The 22,168-nt window shown below is 39.7% G+C and overlaps 1 protein-coding gene and 1 long non-coding RNA gene across 2 annotated transcripts in view; one reads left to right on the top strand and one right to left on the bottom strand.

Annotated features, from left to right (window-relative positions):
• The window catches only part of Chrm2 (cholinergic receptor muscarinic 2), a 129,458-nt gene extending 108,750 nt beyond the window's left edge, over positions 1–20,708 (bottom strand). Inside the window, exons 1-2 of the mRNA XM_013159001.3 lie at positions 20,341–20,708; positions 19,930–20,087 (exon numbers count right to left, since the gene is read on the bottom strand). The gene's annotated coding sequence lies outside the window, so the exon portion shown is untranslated. The remainder of the gene's footprint in view (positions 1–19,929; positions 20,088–20,340) is intronic.
• Positions 18,444–20,988, top strand: LOC134476429 (uncharacterized). Its single transcript, XR_010048065.1, has 2 exons — positions 18,444–19,076; positions 20,735–20,988. It is a non-coding gene; the product is annotated as an uncharacterized LOC134476429 (long non-coding RNA).
• Positions 20,989–22,168: the final 1,180 nt, after the last annotated feature.

The raw sequence follows: 22,168 nt of genomic DNA, 5'->3' as shown, positions 1-22,168 counted from the left end.
TTTAAAAAACTCACAAAGTGAGTACTATCCATTAGAAGAAATCAGCACCTTTGGGCTGGGTGTTGCCTCTGAGCCCCATCCTTTCCTGGGAAAATGTGGTGTACTTGAGTAGGAAAAATTGATAGATACCCTAGAAATGTCACACACTTGTAGTTAAAACTAGAAAATTCTTGATTGTTCTTATTCCTTAACCAGAAATCAGTAACAATGTCTACCTCACAACAGGTAAATGAGAGAAGATGCAGAAATATGAAGAAAGTAAATTTTCAACAGTATAAAAGGACTGCTCTCTCCCTCAGTGCACATGGAACTTGAAGTCAACGTGAAAAATCCGCCTCAGTGAAAGCTAAGCACTCACCCTCATACCTCATCAAACTTCCTCCTCGAAACACACTTCTCCATGAATACTGAATACTCCACCAATATTTAAGAGAAATAACTTTGAGGGCACTTTGAACTCGAATGGATAGTAAAATGAAAAATTCTATTTTTAAAACAGCTTTACTATATGCATCCCAACATGCATATAATATTTTCTTTTCTTCCTGTTTTCCTTTCCCCTACCCCAGCAGTTCTGTTCTTTAGAGCACTTTCTTTTCTTTTCTTTTCTTTTCTTTTCATTATTACAATACCTATCGTATATTTTGGACCTTATTACTCTTTTAGAGTTTTATTTTCATAACAGGGAGACAGTCCTATATTTAAATGTGAGTTGGTATGCATATGTACACTAGATACCTCCACTATCTGTTAGTTCATCGGAAAGAGCAGTTTGTGTTGTCATTGTTTGACTGATCACTTTTATGCTGAGATTTTATAACCTAAATGACTAATTCTGAGATAACAATATGCAATGCATTAACTAATGTTAATTTTCTACCTTGCTTGTTTTCTGAAATTCTGTATCATTTATATCCTTTTCTGTTTTGCTTTTTAAAAAGGGGGCTGGCTTTTAATTGGCACAACCACAGCAATATCCTTTTTAAGAACTTGTATCATATCATTAACAAAAGTAACTTGTTTTATGATTTCCCATAGAAGGAAATAAAATAGGTCATATCCTAGACTAAGTAAAGGGAAATTAAGGCAAGACAGTCAACAGCCTCAACAAGAAGTACTAATATTTCAATTCTCAAAATTTCTTTCCTATCATAGATTCAGTGAATATTCACTGCTGATGATTGGTGTGACTTCAAATGTTATTACTATTCTTGTAAGTAATTCCTTTTTGAACACCTGCTAAAATATTTCTCACTGAATCCCCACAGCTTCTGACACTGCAGATCAACCACTCCTTCTAGGAAGCAAGAACTAAAGCAAAAAGGTTCTCAGAGGTATCACATATGTCTTTTCCTGTGCAGACTGGGAGAGATGTGAACATTTAGCAGATGTTACAGGGAGGAGGGAAATTTTTATTCCTATTGGAAGGAGCTTTGGGGTTCATGTTAGGGACCAGTGAACTAAACTAGGTCTTGATGTTTTGGAAATTAACTCAGCAGCAAAAAGCAGCACATTTGGCAGAACCAGGACCAGGAAGAAAAAGAGAACTGGATTGGTCTACATGGCCACAAGGAAAGTGAGGTTACTGAGGAGCCTCTGAGTTCCTCCTAGGGCTCACAGGATAAACTGTATGCTCTGCTTTGAAGATTTAAAGCCCTTTATCTTGTTTTTCTTCCCAGTGTTTCCCAAGCTATAGCTGTCTCAGTAAATGAAGAGAGGCCCTCAAAATACCTCCCGGGACAGGGAAATGTCTTCTTTTCCACAGTTACTTCTTCAGATGTAAAGTGGGGCCACCTCATTTTACTTTCAAATGAAAATTTTCAGACCTCTAGGTATGACTTCTAAAATGGGGATGACTTCCAGGGGAAGCGCTCTGAGACTTTCTCGGGAGTCTCTGCGGTGTGACTTCACAGAGATCCGTGCAGTAGAGTTCTCTTCAGGAGGAAGCAGAGTAATTAATCACTTTAAAGCAGCGTTAGTGAGACTTCAAACTTTACAATGGAATTCTCTGGTTGATTCAAGAGAAAATACAGATTCATCTTTCTTAACTTCTCCATCCCTTGTCTAGAGGATTTATCACGGATGAGCAGTTAGTGTGGTTTTTGTTGTTGTTGTTGCTGTTTGGGTTTTTTTTTTTTTTTGTAAGTTTAGGGCCTTTCTGACAAGAATTCAGTGCAATTTCTATGTGGAAAGATGAAAAACACAAAGGAGTGAGTGACGGGCATTGTGAATTCTCATTAAAATTGTGTGACCTTGACCAAATCACCTGAGATTAACAATTCTCTATTTAAAGTCCTCTGGTGGAAACCACCCGTGACCCTTCTCTTCTAAAAGAGGTCAGAACAACAGGGTATGTTTTCGGCTGCCTTCACAGCCTTGGCCACCCACTTTAGCTTGCACACAAAACTGTACCGCTTTAACCACAGATCAGACAACACTGGAGGTTACGAATGGGAAAGGCCATGGAAAAGTAGAAAATGGGGTACATCATACATCTCACAGCACAAGATGATATTGAGAGAGATCATGAGTTACATGTTTCTATCTCATGAATCTAAAACTAACTTCTAAAATGGTTTCATTTTTTAAATCTCATTTTTCTACTACCTTCTTAGACAAATATAAAGTGAAATAGAATAGTGGAGGACATATGATTTAAATAAAATATTTCCCTTTGATGAAATATTTTGCACATGGTAACCAATAGGGCTAATCTAGATCTGTGGAATGGTATGTGGCCTTTTCATGATCGGTTCCAAAATGATTTCTTCATATTTTCATCCTACACCTCCGTACACATCCTAGGTTGTAAAAGTAATGTGTGGAATGTGAAGTATTCTATCCGTACCGCTTTTGCATATTTTGTAAACTCTGCTAGAAAGTCCTTCTTCCTCCCCATCAATCCATTAAAGCCTTACTCAACCTGTTATTGCTTTATTAAGTCAAATTTTTTTCTGAGGCCGTCTTACTCTCCTTCTCTCTGGTTTTGAGAATCATATTGTTAGCACCTACAATTCTGTAACATTTTTTTTCATTTTATCTCCTGGGTCAGGGAGTAAGCAGAGAAACTATGATGAATCATCTTCGTACACTGCTAATCTAGCTGACAAACTGTAAGTACCTAATTTTGTAGCAATAAATGTTGAAAAATAAATGAATAACCAAATATTTCTAATGTAATAACAGCAATCCTCTCATAAAGTACCATATATGGTTTCTATATAGTAAATCACTGCATAATGCAGGAAGATAAAAAATAATCTTTAAAATGCAAAAACATGCAATAAAATAATGCAGACATGAATGGTAGATGTTTCCAGTTTTAAATACAGATCATATTCTCATTGAATGCCTATGTCACTGATGAAATTTAAGTTGTTTTCTAGATCTTGAAGGTAGCACCTGAGATCTACTCAGTTTTGTATGAAAGTGATATCCCAGTTCTCTTTGGAAGCCTTGAGGTTCCCACAGACCAGGAATGTCGAGGCACTGAGGTTCCATTTATTTTTTCCTATACTCTGTTCTTAGAATCTGCCAAAGAAGTGCTGTCACTCCTATACAAATCCTTCTTCCTGTGGGCCTATATAAATAAAATGTGTTCTTAGAAAAATGGCTGCAAATTAGCTTTCAGCCTCTGCAAATACTTTCCCTGAAAACAAAATCCTATTTGTCTTTTGGCGGATTACTGGTAATAGCAAATGGCAATGACCTGTCTTTAAGTTATGAAGCTCACCTAAGAGAGATACAAAACAAACAGAAAGAATGGATTTCCTGTCATTTGTTGAAATATTTCAATTTTAATTTTCAGTTCTCTTTGAGTGTGGAATTCTCTGCTAGTGAGGCAAGATAAGCACCTTTACTTCCTGGCAAGCCATCCTTCTCTGTTTTGCCATGGAATAACCCTAAAGAGAAGACAGTATATAAGCAGCTCTTCTGTCATGTTCTTGCCTACTCCCCTGTCCTCTCACAGTTCCAAACGCCTCTTAAAATAGATCCACAAGTGCCTTCCCAACAGCCCCAGGAGCACATCACGTCTCCAGGGTGCCCGTCCTCTGAGAGCACATTCTATCACCTCATTGTGAGTTTCTTTGGACTATGAAATTTTCAGTGTCCCAGATTAGGCCATTTCCTCACTTAACTCTCAAATGCCACTCCTCTTCTCTTCCCTGATGTAAATTAACTTGCAAGTGCAAAAAAAAAAAAAAAAAAAAAAAAAAAAAAAAAAAGTAGACATACACATTGAGAAGATTTGTGACAAAGGTGATTCCATTTATGGTCATTAAAATTTCAGAATGAGGTAATCTGCTACTTGGAAGAAAAAGACATTGACACAATTAAGAGAGATGACATCTAAATACAGCTTTTCATTTTGCTCCTTATTTATTCTAAAGACACTGCATGGACTGCAATTTGTTTTCAAATTTGGCTCTAGATATAATAACAGACTTTCCTAATGACCTTTAAAATGAGAAAGCAGAAGAAATAGAATTTGATGTAGCTTTATGAACATGTTCATTTGTCACACTTCCTTCTGCTTTTTAAAGTTTCATATGGAACAAATGCATTGTGTAGTTGAAGTTATTCTTGATTATATAGAGTTAAAGGTTAAGTTGATTTGTTTTTATAAACATCACATTTTAAAAAACTGGTCCAAATGGATACTATAATGAGTAATGAGTAATAAAAACTCTAATTATTCATACTAACAGTTATGTGCTTATACCTACATACATAAAATCTTTTTTCTTGCTTCTTTTACTCCTGTCCACTCTCCCAGTTGTTCTTTCCTTTTGAGCACTTTCTTTCCCTTTCATTATTACAATATCTATTGTACATTTTGGGTCTTATTACTCTTTTGGATTTTTATTACTATTTTTTCCACTAGGGAGACAATATAAAATTTATAAATGTGAGTTCAATTTATTTCACTAATTATTTACATGCAATTCAGTAGCAAAAATGCCTAGTTGATATCTCCTATCTCTATAAAGTAAGAACATACTATAGCTGCTGCAAAGATTAGTCACTCACTGAACTGGTGCTGAATTTCAATAAGACTTAGAAAAATGGTATAATAGATACCCCATTTTCCTATGGCTGGGCATGATGTCATACTGTCATTAAATTTTGACAATTATTGCTGTTTGAACTCCAGCATTTCCAACAAAAATTGTAATATGAATTCATTGAATTTCTAGGTAAGCCATGAGAGAAACAGGTAGGATATTCAGATTCCAAATTCTGTCTACATTTCATTGATCATGAAAACCCTCATGACAATTCACTGCTGTTTCTCTTAACTGAAATACAAAGGTGTCTGTCTACTTGGTGTTTAACACTCCCATCATATCCTTGAATCTCTGAATCTAGAGGATAAATGTAAAGTATGGTCAGATTGTCTTACAGGGAATATGTTTTACAATGAGTGTATATTGTTTGACCCTTTGGAACATACCCAAGTAGGCAACAAACCTCTCTTCCTAAATCCCATACAAAGTGGTAAAGGTCAGCAGAAAATTTCCTTGACATGGAACACAGGTCAACATAGCTAGTGTTGTTTTGAGAGAATACTAAGCCTCAAGTGTTTAATGAAGTGTTTCTCTCCTTTTGACAGGAGAGATGGGAAGGCAATTGGGTTAAAGAGACAAGTAAGGCCAAAAGTACCGTGTTAGGAACAACAGCAATAAAAAATGTCTAATAAAAATTCACTGAGTGAATAAAAGCAAAGATAAATATGTACTATGCTCAAATTTCATGATGGCAAGCAATCCAGAACAGCTCTTACTTTCATGACATAAATTTATCTTTATCTTTGGTTATGAATCTTTCAGATAGGGCCAAGTAAAAAGAGAAAATGATACTAAATCCTTCCCTCACATGAGAAGAAATGGTCTGTGTTATAGTTTGTGTCTAGATGTCCTCTCAAAGCTTATGTGGTCATAGGTGGACTGTTTTTCAGAGGTGACTGAATCTGGAGTGCGTGGCTCTAGAAGTGATTCATGGTGCAATGCTAGGATCAAGGGTGCTTCACCTAAGTTGTAAGAATAACTTATAGAGATAAGAGATATCAATGAGGCATTTTTGCTATTGAATTGCATGTAAGTGCCTGGATAAAATATAAAGGATATAAAGAGCTGTGTTCATCACTTGTTGCTTAGTTTTTCTGTGTTCTACTAACCATTAACTGGTTTGCCTCTGTGTTGCCCCTCTGTCAAGCCACCGTGTCTTGTATCCATGATTATGGACTGATTATGGACTAAAACCTCTATAAACTGTGAGATAAATAAATATTTTCTCCTTGAACTTTGAATGTTGAGTATTCTGTCTCAGCAACAAGAAAAGTAAGTAAGAATTTGATGCCAGAGAAGTGGGATCGTTGCTATGACTATACCTTACTACATGGTTTAGGAGCCTTTGAGAATAGTTAGTGGAAGAATTTGGAAAGATTCAGAGATGCTAGTTGAAAGAGTACAGATGGAAAGCCTGAAGCTGTATTTGATGGCAAATTATGGTAAGAGCTCAAGACACCGGAAGCTTGACAGAAATGGTGTTGAAGAGTAGGCTTAAGAGGTTTCTGCTAGGAAGAGGAATTGCACTGATTATTGGACTCCAATTATTATACCCTGGCAGAAAGTTTGTCTGCATTTGTTCATGTCCAGATACTTTACCTGAGGATTAGATTAAGGGCAATGGACTAATAATCTGACAGAAGAAATTTTAAACGCAGTCTAACATTGAGTCAGGAGCATGGTTGCTGTTGGGGGCTTTAAGCCAGATTTATGTCGAGAATCAAGAATAAAGAGTTCAGCAGGACAATTTCAAACACTGTGACTTTGGCCAGAGAAACTCCAGTAGAGATGAATACTTCAAAGACAGAGTAGAAAAGATCTTGATTGCTGAGAAGGAACAAAATAATAGACAATATGCCTTGAAGGCATCACAAGAAGCAGAAAGACTCTACTCATCACAGCCTCAAAATTGCAAAAATCAAAGACTTTGCTGTAAAAGGCAAGTCCTGGAGTACCATGTTCAAAAATGGTGGCAGCCTAGGGAAGTTGTTCCTTAGGATTTGGTTCATAGGCACTGGACCTAGACAGCCAAGAAAACCTTGATGCATCACTGCTCTAGATGGCAGCAGATCATGACATCAACCACAAGGTACCAGTTTTAGGTGCACAAAAAATTCAAGAGTTATAGAGTCAGAAAAACTCCCACTCAGATTTCTGAATAAGGCATGGGAAGTCAGGCAGTGTGCCCCTGAAAAGGTAGTTTGTGAAACTGTGAGTGTGAAGCCAAAGGTGCAGAGGAGACTCCAGAAATTTAGAGAAGCCAGAAACATGGATTGTACAAGGAAAGCTGCAAGGAGTTAACAAAGCTAGCCAAACAAAGAACCCAAGGGAGCTATACCCACCACAAGTAATGTTGGGGTGGAGCCACATAAGCCCTTTGGAGTTCACAATTTACTACCGATTTCCTTGGATACTGAAAGTGGAACTATGGGATTTAATGTTTTCTCTGCTGAATTTTGATCTTGCTTTGTTTTTATTCCTTGCTATCCCCCTGCTTATAATTTTTAGAATGAAAATAGATATTTCTTGTTCCACTGACTATTGAACACGCTTAAGCTAATTTTCATTTGTACATCCTCTTGCAGCTAAGAGTTTGCCTTAAATCTCAGAAAAGACTTTGGATTTGGACTTTAAGCAAAAGTGAAACTGTTAAGACTTTGGTAACTCTTGGAGATGAACTAATGACTTTTGTAAAAGGAATATGCATGCATCTTGGCAAGACTCAGAGGCTAAATGCATAACGTGTTTAAATGTCCCCCAAAGCCTCATGTGGTCATAGATGGGGGTTTTAAAAGAAATGATGGGATCTAGGGTATGTTACACTGGAATTGATTCATAGTACAAAGCCAGGATCAAGGGCACTAAGATTAAATGTGTGAATCCTGTCTACTCTGAGTATAGAATATAAGGGATAGAAAAAGCTAACGTTTCTTTTAATACATACCATATATCAAAGTTAATATACTGGTTATCTATAAATGTTCACAAGCTTGAGACTCAATAGATTTAGCTGAAACAAAATTATGCTATCATATTGTGTGAGGTAGCTCAGGGAAATTTTTGCTCAGGTTAAGAGACAGTGTTTTAAACAAGTGGGAAGATTTACATTAAAAGCTAAACTTTATCCAAAAAGACTTTCTTTGAACTACCTTAGAAAAATGGTAATTTGGCATTATGAAATTAAAAAAAGTAGACTGAAGTAGTTGAATAGTGGCAAAAAAATCGTTATTAAATATTGACTGAACTGTTCTCTGTGTCAGATAGAGGTAGGTACCAGACTCAATATGAGGAAAAGTAAAAGAAGAAAAATAAAAATGGTACCCAAGACTTCCTCCTATGGAATATATTTCTTCTGATGAAAACAGAGGATATTAATGAGAATTTTTCTGTATAAAATAGTTGAATATAAAGAATAGGTATGAAATAAAAAGTAAGCCTAAATGAAAACATTAAAAGTTAGGCTAAATAAGGGTATACCATTAGCTATCCAGTGCAAAGCCCCTGTCTACAACACTGGAGCGACCAAACTAGTGTCAAATAGCATCAGTGTCCCTAAATGTAGAGGATGGAGGCAAAAGCACATCCCAAGGTGTTAGTAAATCAATTTAGAGGACTTCTATATTGTTAAATAAATTTGGTTGGTAAATACATTTTTACGGTATTTTATTTAGAGGTAAGTTTAGTCTTTCATAAAGTGGTCTTTCATTAAATGTTTTTAGTTAGTTTCATCATGAATGTTACAGCTATGTCTTGGGAGACCAAATGAGGAAGAAAAATTGAAAAGAAATAATTTTCTTCTTAAGTTCAAACACAAAGAATCAGAAGAGTTGTCAAAACTGAGTAAATAAACTATGAAAATCTTTCAACTAAGAGGTAAAATATACCCTGTGAGAAAGAAAAATAGTTAAATAAAACCCATGAGATACCAAATAATAATTCTGTTTTTACACTAATGACTGAAATATGGTCAGGGTATGTTAAAGGAAAAATAAAGAGAATTAGAATACTCAGAACATGAGTTCTATGATGATTACTGGGAAGTTCCTGAATTTTTAAATGTGAAAAATGAAGGTTGGAGGAAATTCAGTAGAAGAACAAAATAATGTACATTTGGAAAGAAAAAAATAGTTCTCTACTGTAGCGCTAAAATTTATCCTTAGGGAGAAATAGAAGATATTTACTGATTTATAAACCTCAAAGTGTAAAACCAGCACAAGAGAATATTATTCAACCCTAAAAAGAAATGAAATATCAAGCCATAAAAAGACAAAAAAGAAACTTAAGTGCCCTTTTACTAAGTAAAATAAATGAACCCCAAAGGGCTACAATGTCATTCCATCTATATGACATTTTAGAAAAGGGCAAACCAGAAATGTTAAAATAAATTGACAAACGGTTGTCAGGAGTTAGTGAGGAGGGATGGATAAATAATGGGAACAAAGGGAATTTTCAGGGCGCTAGAAATACACTTTATGATATTAAAATGGTGGATACGTGGCAAATCTATGGTCAATTCCATGCAGTGTATAGCATCAAAAGGGAAGTCTAGTATAAACTTGGACCCTGGTTGATGATGATTTATTAATGTAGATTCATGAGTTTTAACGAACGGATCATGTTGGTAGGAGATGCTGACCATAGACAAGGTCATTGTATGTATGAAGACACAGAGTCCGAGAATTCTTAGTATCTTTTACTCTATTTTGCTGTTAAATTAAACAGCTCCAATATAAAGGCTACCTTTAAAAACCTACCTTAAAAATAACAACAACAAAAAAAAGCTGTATTTTAGTAATCATATATGGTAAAAAAAGAAAAGAAAGAATTTGAATTTTGGTTGACTAACCTCTTGGTATCGTTTCACTTCAGTAATATTAATAAAGTCAAATGAGAACACCTAGGCTTTGGAGAGATAGTTGTAAAATGCAGCACAGTGTTTCCTGCGAGTCAAATAAATAAGTCAAACTAATTTAATTAAAAGAAACCAAGCAGGCATGACCTTTAGAAAACTGGACCAAAATAGAGTGCAGGGATTTTGGTGTTCTGTATTCTAAGGTCTTAGGAAAATCATCTTATGGATTTAGAGTCGCCATCAATTATTTCTAAATATATATTTCAGACACCAAGAAGTGCCAAACTATGGGGATGGGAGTGGGATTTATTACAGAAGAGAGCAGGCTCCCAATTACAGACAGCAATTTAGATTCAGTGCCTACTAAACTACTGAGACTAAACCAGACTGAAAACTATAACAAAGCTCTTGCAATGAAAAAAGTTATAAAGCAACAGGAGCAATTAAGTGGCTGAAGACCGAGAGACAGAAAACAGATCCAAGAGGAATGGACCATGGGAACTTGCATGGTGATAAAGAAGCTAAAATAAGCCATGAGCATCAAAGTTGGAGCCGTGTGACAACCTCTTTTTCTTGCATGAAAAGTGCCTCTGGGATTCAATCTGAACACTACAGAGATAGAAAGATGTGATTTTGTTTGCTTGACTATGGAAACTCAGTGGAAAACAAATAGGACCACTCTCTATCACAGCTAGAAAATAAAAATAATTTGAATTTTCCATAAATTCTTACGGAGACAGAAACAAAAGAATTTCCCTATAAATGGAGGATTTTAAAAAGCAGTGCTAAAGATGTGAATTTCCTACAGGATGTGTTATGTAAGTAACAAACTGCAAGGGAGAGAGGAACAATTATCACTTTAATTAATTAGGGCCCCATTGTAGCTCCCTTGTGAAAGATAATCCTTGATTAAAAGTGTCAGTATGTAAAAATATTGACTGATATTGAAATGCAATAGTGTGAAATTTTAATTCATTGCAAAAATTAGCTGGTATTATTTACCAATAGACACTAATGATTCTCAAGAGACTCAGGGCATGTAAACAAGTAGTTAGAGTTGACAATGGATATATAAACGAGAACAGAATTAATCTACTGATGGTTCATCTCTTAGCACAGTTAGTCTTTTAGTCTTTTGTTTGTGCATCTGCAATGCAGAAGTTAGCATTAAGTAATAGCAATTGTTGTGCAAAATAAGGGAATACAGCAGTATAAAATACTCAAAAGAGATCAAATAATTTTCAACACTCAGTGTTTCTGTATTCAACAGAAATGGCCAGTACATTTACATTTTATAAAGATTTATGAAGTCGTATTCTGAACCTAAGAAATTCCATATTGGAAACCTTGCTAAAATTCCTTTCACTTCCACCTCCAGAGAGAGCTCCCAGAGGACTACGGAGGCCCCTTCCCTTCCAAATGTGGAGTCTATAAATTGAACTAGAAGTTCCTGGTTGTGACGTTGGTTCTGAAACCTCACATGAGACTCATTCTTTTAACATGAACCCAACTTTTCCATCTTTCCATTTTCAGAACACTAATTGGAAGTGAGATTTACCTCTATTCCTTTTTTCCTTAGCTTTTTCAGATTTAGACAGCAAGAAATAAAATGAGACATCCTTACATGAAGCTGCTTATGGTATAATAAAGAAAAGCAACAACAAACAATTAAAAAATAATCTTTGACCTTAGAGGTGGGATGGATGTCAAAGCCATAAACTCACTCTTGGGTCAAGACATCTGCAGGAAGGTCACAGTTTCTGTTTGGGAAGCCAAGATAACAAAAATTTACCAAGAGGGTGGGTGGGTGTTATAGGAGCAAAGGTACCAAAATTTTGTAGACATGAGAAACAACAGATGTAGTTTCACATTTTCTTTTTCTTTTTGTCATTATCATTGTCACAGAAGTGTATCTCATTCACAATTCTGAAGTTTCACTTAATATGGAAATATCTAGTCACAAAAAATTTGGTCATCCTCTTTTTAAAATCAAACCAAACGTGAGATGCCCTGAGCCCTTTTCTATGAAACACACTGATATAAAAAATGTCTTTAATATTTAAGCCAATATGTGAAAACATGGCATTCACTACACTGATAAAGCCTGATTGACAAGTAATTTTTGAAGGGAAAGACAGAAAGCAGCATACTTAGCTAGGAAACATATTTTGGTCCTAGGACCACTTTTGTCTTTTCTCTGAATGAAACCAAGTGTCGATGTGCACTCCAAAAAGAAGTACACAATCCAGTAGAATTCCTGTTTCCATGCTGGTTATGTGTGGAAGCCTCTAGCCTTTGTGACAGTACCAAAATAGGTACAGAGATTGGAAAATCTTCAAGCTCAGCAATATAAAAATGTGTGTGAAGATTATTTTACTCTATCAGTCAAATTGTTCTGTTCTTAATTTTTTCTGAAAAGTGAAGGCAATTAGCCTTCTGATAACTCTTTAGCTTCCCGTGCTGCCCCTTGAAAAGAGCTCCTTGGTACTTATTTGTATAATCAAAAAATAAGGATTTCATTTTCCTACATTATTTCATTTATTTATTGGTTTTTCATGGGTAGTGAGGTAAGAAAAAACTTATCTGATTTATTAAAACAGAAAAAAGATCTTCTTGACTAACAGTCAAGAGTAGCATCAGAAAAAATTACTGTAATAGTCCTGTTCCGAGTTGGGGACAGTGCACCAATACTATGCCGTAGAAACAACCAAACACATCCCTATTTACATTTAAGACTACTCCTCTCTCTCACTAACTCCTTTCCCTGGGCTGAAAGAAAGGAAGAATATGCCCAGGTGCTCTATCCAGTGAGATATGTGATGAAAACCTAGACAGAATATCCCACAGGAGCATGCAGAGATGGGCTTTCTATGTCGTCTGGGCAGACATCAAAGAGAACAAGAGGAATTGGGGCCTGAGGAAGAACTAAGCCAGGCTTAGAAAGAAGAGAGCAGTACCCACTCTGAGGACATCAAGGGCAGAGATAGAACCGTGCCCCATCAAAACAGTCATGGATGCAGGTTCCTATAGTAACAGAAGAGAAGCCTCTTTACTCATGGCTTTCTCAAGCATTGTTACCCACCCTTCCAGCTACAACCTGCCCAGAAATCAAAGCATCTCTTGGCACAAGTAAGCATTCTTCCTGGACCTCGGGGGCACACAAGGGGATGGAAAACTCCTATGATACCACTGGCAGCAGTGTGGGAGGTGAGTACTCTCCTTTCCCTTTTGACCCACCATGTTTTCAATGCGTCGTTCTGTTATTTAAGATGTACACCTATGATTGCCCTCTTCAGGGTGAAGCCAAGTGCTTGTTAAAAATCCGGACTCCTGGGAGTCACCTCCAAAGTGCCGACTCATGCTCTTCTCCAGAGGAATAAAGCATTTTAGGTATTCAGCCTGTAAATTAGTCTCCTTTAAAAGACTTCTTAGAAGATGGTGGTGATGTAATTAGTTCAGAACCTTGCCATTCAAAGCACTGGCTAAGAACATGGAGTGTTAAAAAGGTGGTCCGTTCCACATAGAAGGGCATATAGGGTTCTCAGCCTCTGGCAAAAGAGTTTCTGCGGTTTTCTTTTGAAACCAATAAATACAGACCACTCCCAAAACACTAGCTTGCTACTAAACTGTTATTTACTTTCATTTATCCCACAGAGACAGATTTTCATTTTGTTGTTGCTGTTCCATTATCCATGTGCTGGAAATCTGAACTTAAACTTCCATTTAGCCTGTGAAGATGTTTATAGCTCACTAAATACAATAATAGGAAAGAGACTGAGCATATATATAGGGTTTCAAACTCTGCAAACATTTGGAATAAAGAAAGTCAACTGTTAAAAAAATAAAGCTCTCTACTGCTAATATATTTTAAATGTATACCTGCCATGATTTATAAAAACATAGCCCTTTTTTTACCTTAGACTTCATCTGTACCTTTAACCAGTTGTAGGTGTCACTCTATTATCTGCCAAATAAAATCATTTAAGTTGCTCAGTATTTTAATTTTGAAAATAATTTAGTTTAATATCCAGGAAAACAACTCTGGCAAATCCTCTGAGCTCTTTAAATTGAATATTAAATGCCAGCAATATCACATTATTATATTTATTATATGCATAAGATAATAACTATGCTGGTTTTGGTATTGCTTATTGATATAATAATAATAAATTTCATGCAAAGGAAGAAGGAAAAGAAGAGGAGGAAGAGAAGAAAGAAGAAAGACATATATTACCTACTATTTATTTTGCATTTACTTAGCATTAGTCATGCTAGCTAACTGCTTGGTTGTATTCTGTCCTAGTGCTATCAAAGAATGAAAAAATGACAGGCAACGCAACAGCAGGAAAATGGCTTTAATCAGTTATGGAAGATCTCCTGTGCATTCAATTTGAGGGATTATCCAAAACAGTTGAGCAACCCTGAAGAATTTTTAACAGGAGAATCACACATTCAGATTTGCATTTTGGAAAAGTTACCCTGGCAGTGAGAGAAATAAATTGTACTAGAGAAAGACGGGAGGGTGGGAGAACAGCGACACACACATATGGCTCTGGTGATGTTCAGGGTGTGAGAGATGCTGAATTTCATAAGAGATGTGCTGACAGGGAGGAGAGCTGGAGAGCTGAGGGAGGGAGCTGCTTTGCCTTGGGGGCTGATGCAGGGTGGCATAGTATTTGGAGGGAAGAAGTTTATAGAGTTGCAGCCTCACTTCTAATTATAAATGTTACATCATTTATAATTAATAATAGTGTGCAGGTTGATATTTGGATTTACACAAGCATAGAAAGAGAGAAAACTTACAAATATTCCCATCAAGAAAAAAATCCCCATTCTAAAATAGAACGTTTCCATTTAGAGGTCTTAAAGACTGAAAAACAGCAAGTAGCTTATCAGAGGCATCTGAATTGCATCTCTTTGCCTCTTTCCCATGAAAACACTTTCATAAAAACATTAAGCGTTTGAAGAAATATTCCTTCCTTTGCTATAACTCTTCAGAACTTTGCATAAGTAAACATCATTTTAACGCCTAGGCAACAAATATCTTCTTTTAATTTCTTGCTTTATTTATATTAAGAAAAATCTGTCTAACATATTAATTTTAAATTGTAATTGAAATAGACATTCCCCTAAACCTTGAAAAGCAAGTTCTTGTTCTACTCAACCAGTGTTCTTCCCACTAATGAACACCAGAGGGCGCCAATCAGTGAAAACTTGGATCCAGGCCAAAGGGTAGGGGAGAGGGAAGAAAAAAAAATTTTTTTTTCCAGTGTGTACCCTTATCTACCGTGAAACATTACCATGGTAACGGCACCAGTTAAGATGGTTGTATATTTAGGTCATAGTATAAAAGGAGATGGCACATGTGCAAAACGAAAGAAGAAATTGAAGTAAGTATAAAATACATAGAGTAGAAGGAGGTAAGACAAATAGAATCTATCTCATTTTTGTCCACAGCAGTTCACAAAGGCACATTATGCCTTACAGAGAAGTCTGGACAGCACGTTCTGATTAAAATTAAATGGAACGACTGAAATTAAGCACTTGCCCTGCCAACAATAGTAAGAGAGGGTTCAGCATGGCAAAGGGACGAGACCGACTGCAAGCTGGCATAGGTGTTCTTCTGCTGTGTCACTTTGGGTAGTCTGTTTATCCACTGCAACACTTACCCTGAGTTGAAGTGGATAATATCAAAACTCCCCTTCCCTCCTTGCCTCGGGCACCAGAAAATCTCTTTAGTAAGATTTCAGTATCGTTGAGAGATAGAAGTGGCACCTCCCAGCATGGCATTTTGGAGCCTCTGTCCTTCTTTGGTGGGCAGTCCCCGGCTGCATAGAACGAGCAAGTGGTGCTGCCTGAGTGTCTACTTGGCACTGAATTCTCTTTGCTTAGAGTTTAGGGAATCCAAAAAGAATATTCAAATTTCAATTAAACAGATGGAGAGAATGTCACTGAACTCTGAATTCCACAGTTTTGTTTTTCTTGAACACAGGGAAACAAATGATACAACTATGTATAGAAAACCTACCAGCACTAAGACCAAAACTCTAGAATCTAGCAGGACTATATCCTACCAGCCGTATGAGCCTGGGCCATTACTGGACTCTTCTGCATGCTGGCTTCCTCCTCTGAAAAATCAGGAAAATGACATTTCTCTCATGGGATAGTTGCAATGACAAAACAAGAAAATGGGCCCATTGATTCATGCATTCAAACAAGATTTTGTAAGTTCTGAGACTGTGCCACCACTACCTTCAATTGTGAGGATGAAATACTAAATGAAGCAGATAATTTAATGCATGTTTGTTGCTTAGATGCTACCAGAGACGTAAGACTTGGCAAATGCATGTCCCAGGAGAGCTGGTCAGTGTCTTTGCTTCACACAGAACACAGACCATCACCACATGATCCAGTGTGGCTAGGGTGATGCACTGCTGACCCTTACAGAAAAGAGTCCAAACACCTGCTCAATAAACCTGAGGGAAGCAGAGTGAGGATGGATGATGGGGAACAGAAGATGAGCAGTTGCTAATTACCACAGAACAATCTAGATGGTGTTTGATAGGAAGGACCCACTAGAACAGGGTGACACAAGACACCACACATCATAAAGTGGTGAATCATTTGCAACAGAGAAAATCAGTTGTTTTGGGGAATTTTGGTACAAAGGCAGTTTCTGTTTCACTTTTTAAAAGGAAGCAATTTTAAGATAAGATTAGGGATGGGCCTTGTGCAGAAAATCACCAAGGGGCATTCTCTCACACCCTGAAGCATAGCCGAGCCTGTGGTGGAGGCTGGACCCAGACCCCAGTCCATAGGATCCTTGTTCTCAGGATTTCTTTTTTATTTTATTTCTTTACTTCATCCCCTCTTTATTCCCCTCTCACTGTGTCCTGATTTCTTTCCTTTTTTTTTTTCTCTTCTGCACTCACTTAACTTCACTAATTGCTGTAGGTCAGTGAGGGACTGATCTTCACTGAGGACAAGCAACCGCTCTGTCAGTCCCTGACCACCAGACAGCAGGCTGGGCATTGCATGCTTTTCGTCCTACCTCAGAAGCTGTGTATTTTCCCTTTGCCCTGGACCCTGGGGCCTGGCAGGTCAGTACTAGAACTGAGAAGTCACCCTCTGAATGCATCCAACTGGCAAGGAAGGAGATATGGCTGTATTTAGGGCTGTGTGGTTTTTGTCTGTCTGTTTTTAATGTGAAGGCAGAAATATCCATCCTCCCCAAACCGAGAGATTCTAGAAACTCACTCCAAAAGGATGTTTACCTGTGTTTGAACTACTAGTCTCCTTCACATCTGTCTCAGAAGTTGGCCCGGAGGTGCACTTGTGTTCTCTTGTGTTGGACTGTGATGGGGACCTCTGTCCAATACACATATTTTCTGACTCCAATCCCCTCCAGGAACCCTCAGGCACATTTAGATAAACAAACATCATCTCTTTCTTGTACGGGAAGACAAAACATCTGTCGGCAGCTTGCTCTGCGTGTTGGATCCTAGGCCTATCCCCATTCCCAGTCTCCTTCCTTCACAGAGCTTTAAAACAATAAACAACTTGGCTGAATCTCGCATGCCTCTGTGCTAGTCAAGTTTTATCTTAAATTTTTTATTGGCTGATTATTTACACCAATAATAAATAAAGTCAATGCCTACCTATTATATTGCCACATCTGGAATCTATTATTAATAATAGTGATAACAATAAAAACTTAGTTGACATTAATATTACTTCTTGAGTCCTTCCAAACCTGCAAAGCTGCAGTGACAATTTTGGCACAGAATTCTTCCATCCTCTTGATCTCAGAAGTCCACTTTCCAAATTGTGGCCCAGTACAGTACAGTTCCCAGCATAAAACTGTCTCCTGGCCACATCAACTGGTTTGACTTCTAAGGTCATCAGAGCTTAGAGATGACTTCTCCCCTAGAGATGACAAGGGCATGCCTAATTGTTAGTGATTTCTAATTCAGTGTACCATCATCCCTGCTATTTGCATAGCAGTGAAAACTTGTGTCTGTTATGACGCCTGTAATATCTATAGCCATAAACATCAAGACAATGTGTATGTATGCACTAATTGCAAGCAAGATACCTTGGCCACTCAGCCTAGAGTTCATTAACCTGGAATTTATAGATTGCTTGTCTGCCATCCCAAGAAGACAGAATTGCAAAGACAGAAGAGACCTGTGCTAGACCAACCCTGCGCCGGGTCATCGACTTCCCTAAGAGAATCTGGCAGGGACACGAAGTGGAGCAGAGTGGGGACCAAGGCCAGAGCGCTGCAGCCTTCGCGCCCTCTACCTCCGGCACTGCTGGAGCCTCACAGCGTCCCTCTTTGCACCCCCAGTTCGGATTCAGTTATTTTGGAGGCCTTCCTGGTCGCCCCCGGGTTTCCCTCGGAATCTAGGCTGTGTGCCCTCTCTGCCAGGCGGTGGTGGCTGTGCGCTGGAGCGCAGGCGGGTGTGTGGCAGAGCGTGGGGAAAGTGTGCTTGTCTCGCTGGCTGAGTGTACCAGGGAACGGTCCACCAGAGGTTGCCGAGTACCTACTGCCGCCCAGCGCTAAGAAAAGAGCAAAAAATAAAAGCAAAACAATAAAGAAAACAAGAGAGGAAGGGAAATAGAAAGTCAGCTCAAGGGGACTCCAGAGCGTGGGGAGCAGAGGCGCCGCGCCATAGCGGACTCGCCGAGCGCGGGCGGGCGGGCAGACTTGGAGCTCTGCTGGCTGCAGTGCACAGACGTGCTGCTGTGGCCGTGAACTGACATAAGGACACCAAAGGGCGGCTTGGGTGACACGTCTGCCGGCAGGTCTGCTTGCGCTAAGCGTTTATCTCCATGCCCAGGCTCCCTTCCTGCCTCTGCGCTCCCAATAGCTCTCCGTGGACAGTTCCACCCATGCCGGATCCCTGGGCTCACAGTCAGGGACTATGGCATGGTCGAGCTTCCCCTGGACGAGCTCCGTGGGTCAGAGAGGGCTCCAGGACGCAGACAGGCAGGGAGCACAAAAGAGAAGAAGGGAAGAAGGGCCCGAGGCGCACGGAGACAGAGGGTGTGTGCTCCGCTCCGAGTCAGTAATTCGGGAGCATTTTCGACACCAGAGCGCTATGCCAGGCGAGCTTCATTGACTCCCTAGGGGCTTGGGGAGCAGAGCATAGGTAAAATTTCTATGCCTTCCGCGCACTACCGGGCTTGGACAGCACCTAGTGGTTTCTGAAAGCCACAAGTTAGCGGTGATTCCTCAGATCTGCAGGTGTGGACCTGCAGGGACACTGGAGGCTCAGGTTTCTCCTCCTTATGGTTCATGATCCACAGTGATTTGATGGCAAACCCGCCTTCAGGGGCCAAAGCGACTCAGGCTTGAACCCTGCCCCCAGCCGCGGTAGACACCAACCTCTGGCCCCCGGTGGATACAGGAGAGAGAAGCCCAAGGCTTCTCTTACTTTTGTCTTGGAAACCTTTCCCTATTTTTATTTCCCCTGTAACCTTGGCCGCGGCGCTCGGACGCAACACCAAAGGTCCCTCCAAAACTGAAGGGCTACTCAGAAGAAGCAGTCGGGGACGGTTCCCGAGCAGGGATGAGCAGGGCCTGCGCTCCAGGCGCAGTTGACTGGGTCACACCTCAGGAGCTGGCGGGGCCAGAGGCAAACCTCTGTTTTTCCCCTGAGAGCATCTGGGGAGGATGACCACAGACAGAGCAGGGGCTGGTGACAACAGAGGGGAGGTCACGCAGGAATAGGGAGCGACGCTCCAGCAGGCTGCTTTCTCTATGTTCTGCTGGACCCACTGACCCGCGTAATTGCGCCCACGCCCCACGCCGTTTCTCCTTTTCGCCTTCCTTCCAAACCCACCATCGCCGCCCTCACCCCTCCCGGAAGCGAAAGTTTCCTTTGGAAAATCCGCACGTGTGGAAGATCCCCCTCCAGTTCCCCCAAACCCAGACCTCTCCGCGCCCAGAAGAAGCAGCCCGGAGTACGGCCAGCGGAGAAGTGGGCAGCGCGGCGCCCTTACCTGCCGCCGTGTTAGCTCTGGTTCCACCCCTGGCTGTGGTTTGGTGGAGGCTGGAGGAGCAAGGAGTCCTGAGCGGGTTCGGGGTCGACCCACTCCGCGCGCGAGCTGCGAACAGCTTAGAGTCCGAAGCCAGCCGCTGGCTTGCTTTCTCCCTTGATCTTGCAAGAGAAAAGGAGAAGATTAGTTGGCGCCGCGCGACACTAGAGGGGTGGGGCAGGGAAGGCGGGGAGAAGCCGGACCCAGAGGCTCCGCAAGGGCTGCGGGGCTCGCGCGCTGGCAGAGCCCTGCACCCTGCACCGCTACTGGCGCTCCGCAGGTCTGGGACTGGCCACGGTAGATCCCGGAGTTCAACTGCCCCTTCCCCCGCCCTCCATGCCAAACTACAAAGGAGAAGCAAATAAGACTTCAAACCTGGCTTTCATGCAGAGGAGCCTGGAGAACGAAATAGAACCGAGACCCGGAGGAGGTGGCACCGAGCTGGGCGGGATTCATTGCTTCACCAAAGTGCAGAGAAGTTGTAATTAGTGTAGGACTAGGAACGCTTATCCCAGTGCCTCTGGCGATTTCCTAGGGAACCTGCGACTTCCAAGCTCTGGCCAATCCGCAGGCTGTGTGTGTGTGTGTGTGTGTGTGTGTGTGTGTGTGCGCGCGCGCGCGCGCTCTCTCTCTCTGGAGCCGGCTGTGAGCCCAGGTGCCTGGGGGTAATAACAAGGGAGTGGGTCTGTGTTGGTGCGTGTGTTTGATTAGCTGCAATGGGCGGACAATTTCTGGAGAGAACATTTACAATTGTCTTTCAATATGACAGGATTAGTTGCCGTAGAAGGAGCTCCTCCAATGAGATCCTGTCTGCTTTCTGATTTGGCGGCCCTTCCGAGAAACATGACATCCTTTCCTCCTGGCTCTCGGCTGCTTCTCTCCATGTCAACCCCCAAAGCCCAACTCTCCACCTGCAATTTCTACAGCAGAACCTCGACCATCACCATCACCCCTGTGTCCCATCCTGAGTACCCATGGGCTACAAAGGTGCCACTGTGGAATAAATGAAGCGTTGCTTGTTGATTTCGGAAGATACTTAAACCCAGTTTTTTCCAGGTGGGGTAATATTAGCATAAATGCACTAAGCTTTTATATATATATATATAAAAGACAGATATATATATATATATATATATATATATATATATATATATATATATCTGAACTGCTCAGATTGTTTGAGAAGTTACCGAAGGCATTAGAAGGAGGTTTTTTCCCCTTTGTTTTCTTATTCCACACAGGGCTCAACTAATGTGAAGTATAGTGCAAAATGTGTAAGGTGCTTTGGAGGAATTTGTGATGTCCATGTAAAAAACTGCAAAGTTTTGCGTTTGGGCCAGCTTAGGCTTTTATTTCTTTAACTAACAACCCTTCTGAACATTGCACCCGTTATTTTTAATTGCTAACCTCATTTGATAAAGGTACAATAATGATTATTTTCCAGTACAGCCGATAGCAAGATTTGCATTTGTAAAAATATATGTGTACATGAAAGTAATATTAATATGTGATATACAGATTGCATTTTCATCTAACTTAATTAAATGAAAAATATCTGAAATTTTACACTGAAGAGTAAAAAGGAGCATATCACTTTTTTGTCACAGAAATGGCAAAGACTAAATTAAAGATAGGTTAACTTAACATATCCAGTTAAATTCAGTTCAATTCTTAATTCTCAGATGTTTACTGGTTTTAGAGGACATACAAAATAGCAAAAGCCCCTTTTCTTGTTGTTTATACACTTCCAACTATAGTGGTAAGGAAAGCTATCCAATGAAACAACCATGTAGCAATCGAAATCATGATTAGCTATGCAGAGATACGGATTCATTGATGAATAGAAGCCCTTCAAATTTCTGCCCTTCCTGGTAACTCATGGCTGTTTCTAAGCAGAACTTGCCACAAGCTTGATTCATTTGGTTAAAGCCATCCTGACATGAAGCACCACAGAGGTTAGTCTCTATCCCCAGTATTCACATTCAGGCCCTATCAGGAGAGAAGATCCTTGTTTTAAAACAAAACATAAAGGCAATTCTGTTCTGTCTGGTCCCCAAATATTGTGTTCACTCACTGAACCTTAGACTTTGTTGTTTTTTTTCCCCGTAAGTACTCCTTTGAAAATAGATCCACAATTTCATTTTTCATTCCATTAATTCTGCTTATTAAGCTTTCATGACATGACCTAAACATTTTTTAACAC

Source organism: Cavia porcellus, unplaced genomic scaffold, assembly GCF_034190915.1.
Source record: "Cavia porcellus strain 051 isolate PalLab524CR breed Dunkin Hartley unplaced genomic scaffold, mCavPor4.1 scaffold_6, whole genome shotgun sequence".
Taxonomy (NCBI): Eukaryota; Metazoa; Chordata; class Mammalia; order Rodentia; family Caviidae; genus Cavia; species Cavia porcellus.
This window is presented reverse-complemented; position numbering and strand designations above follow the sequence as displayed.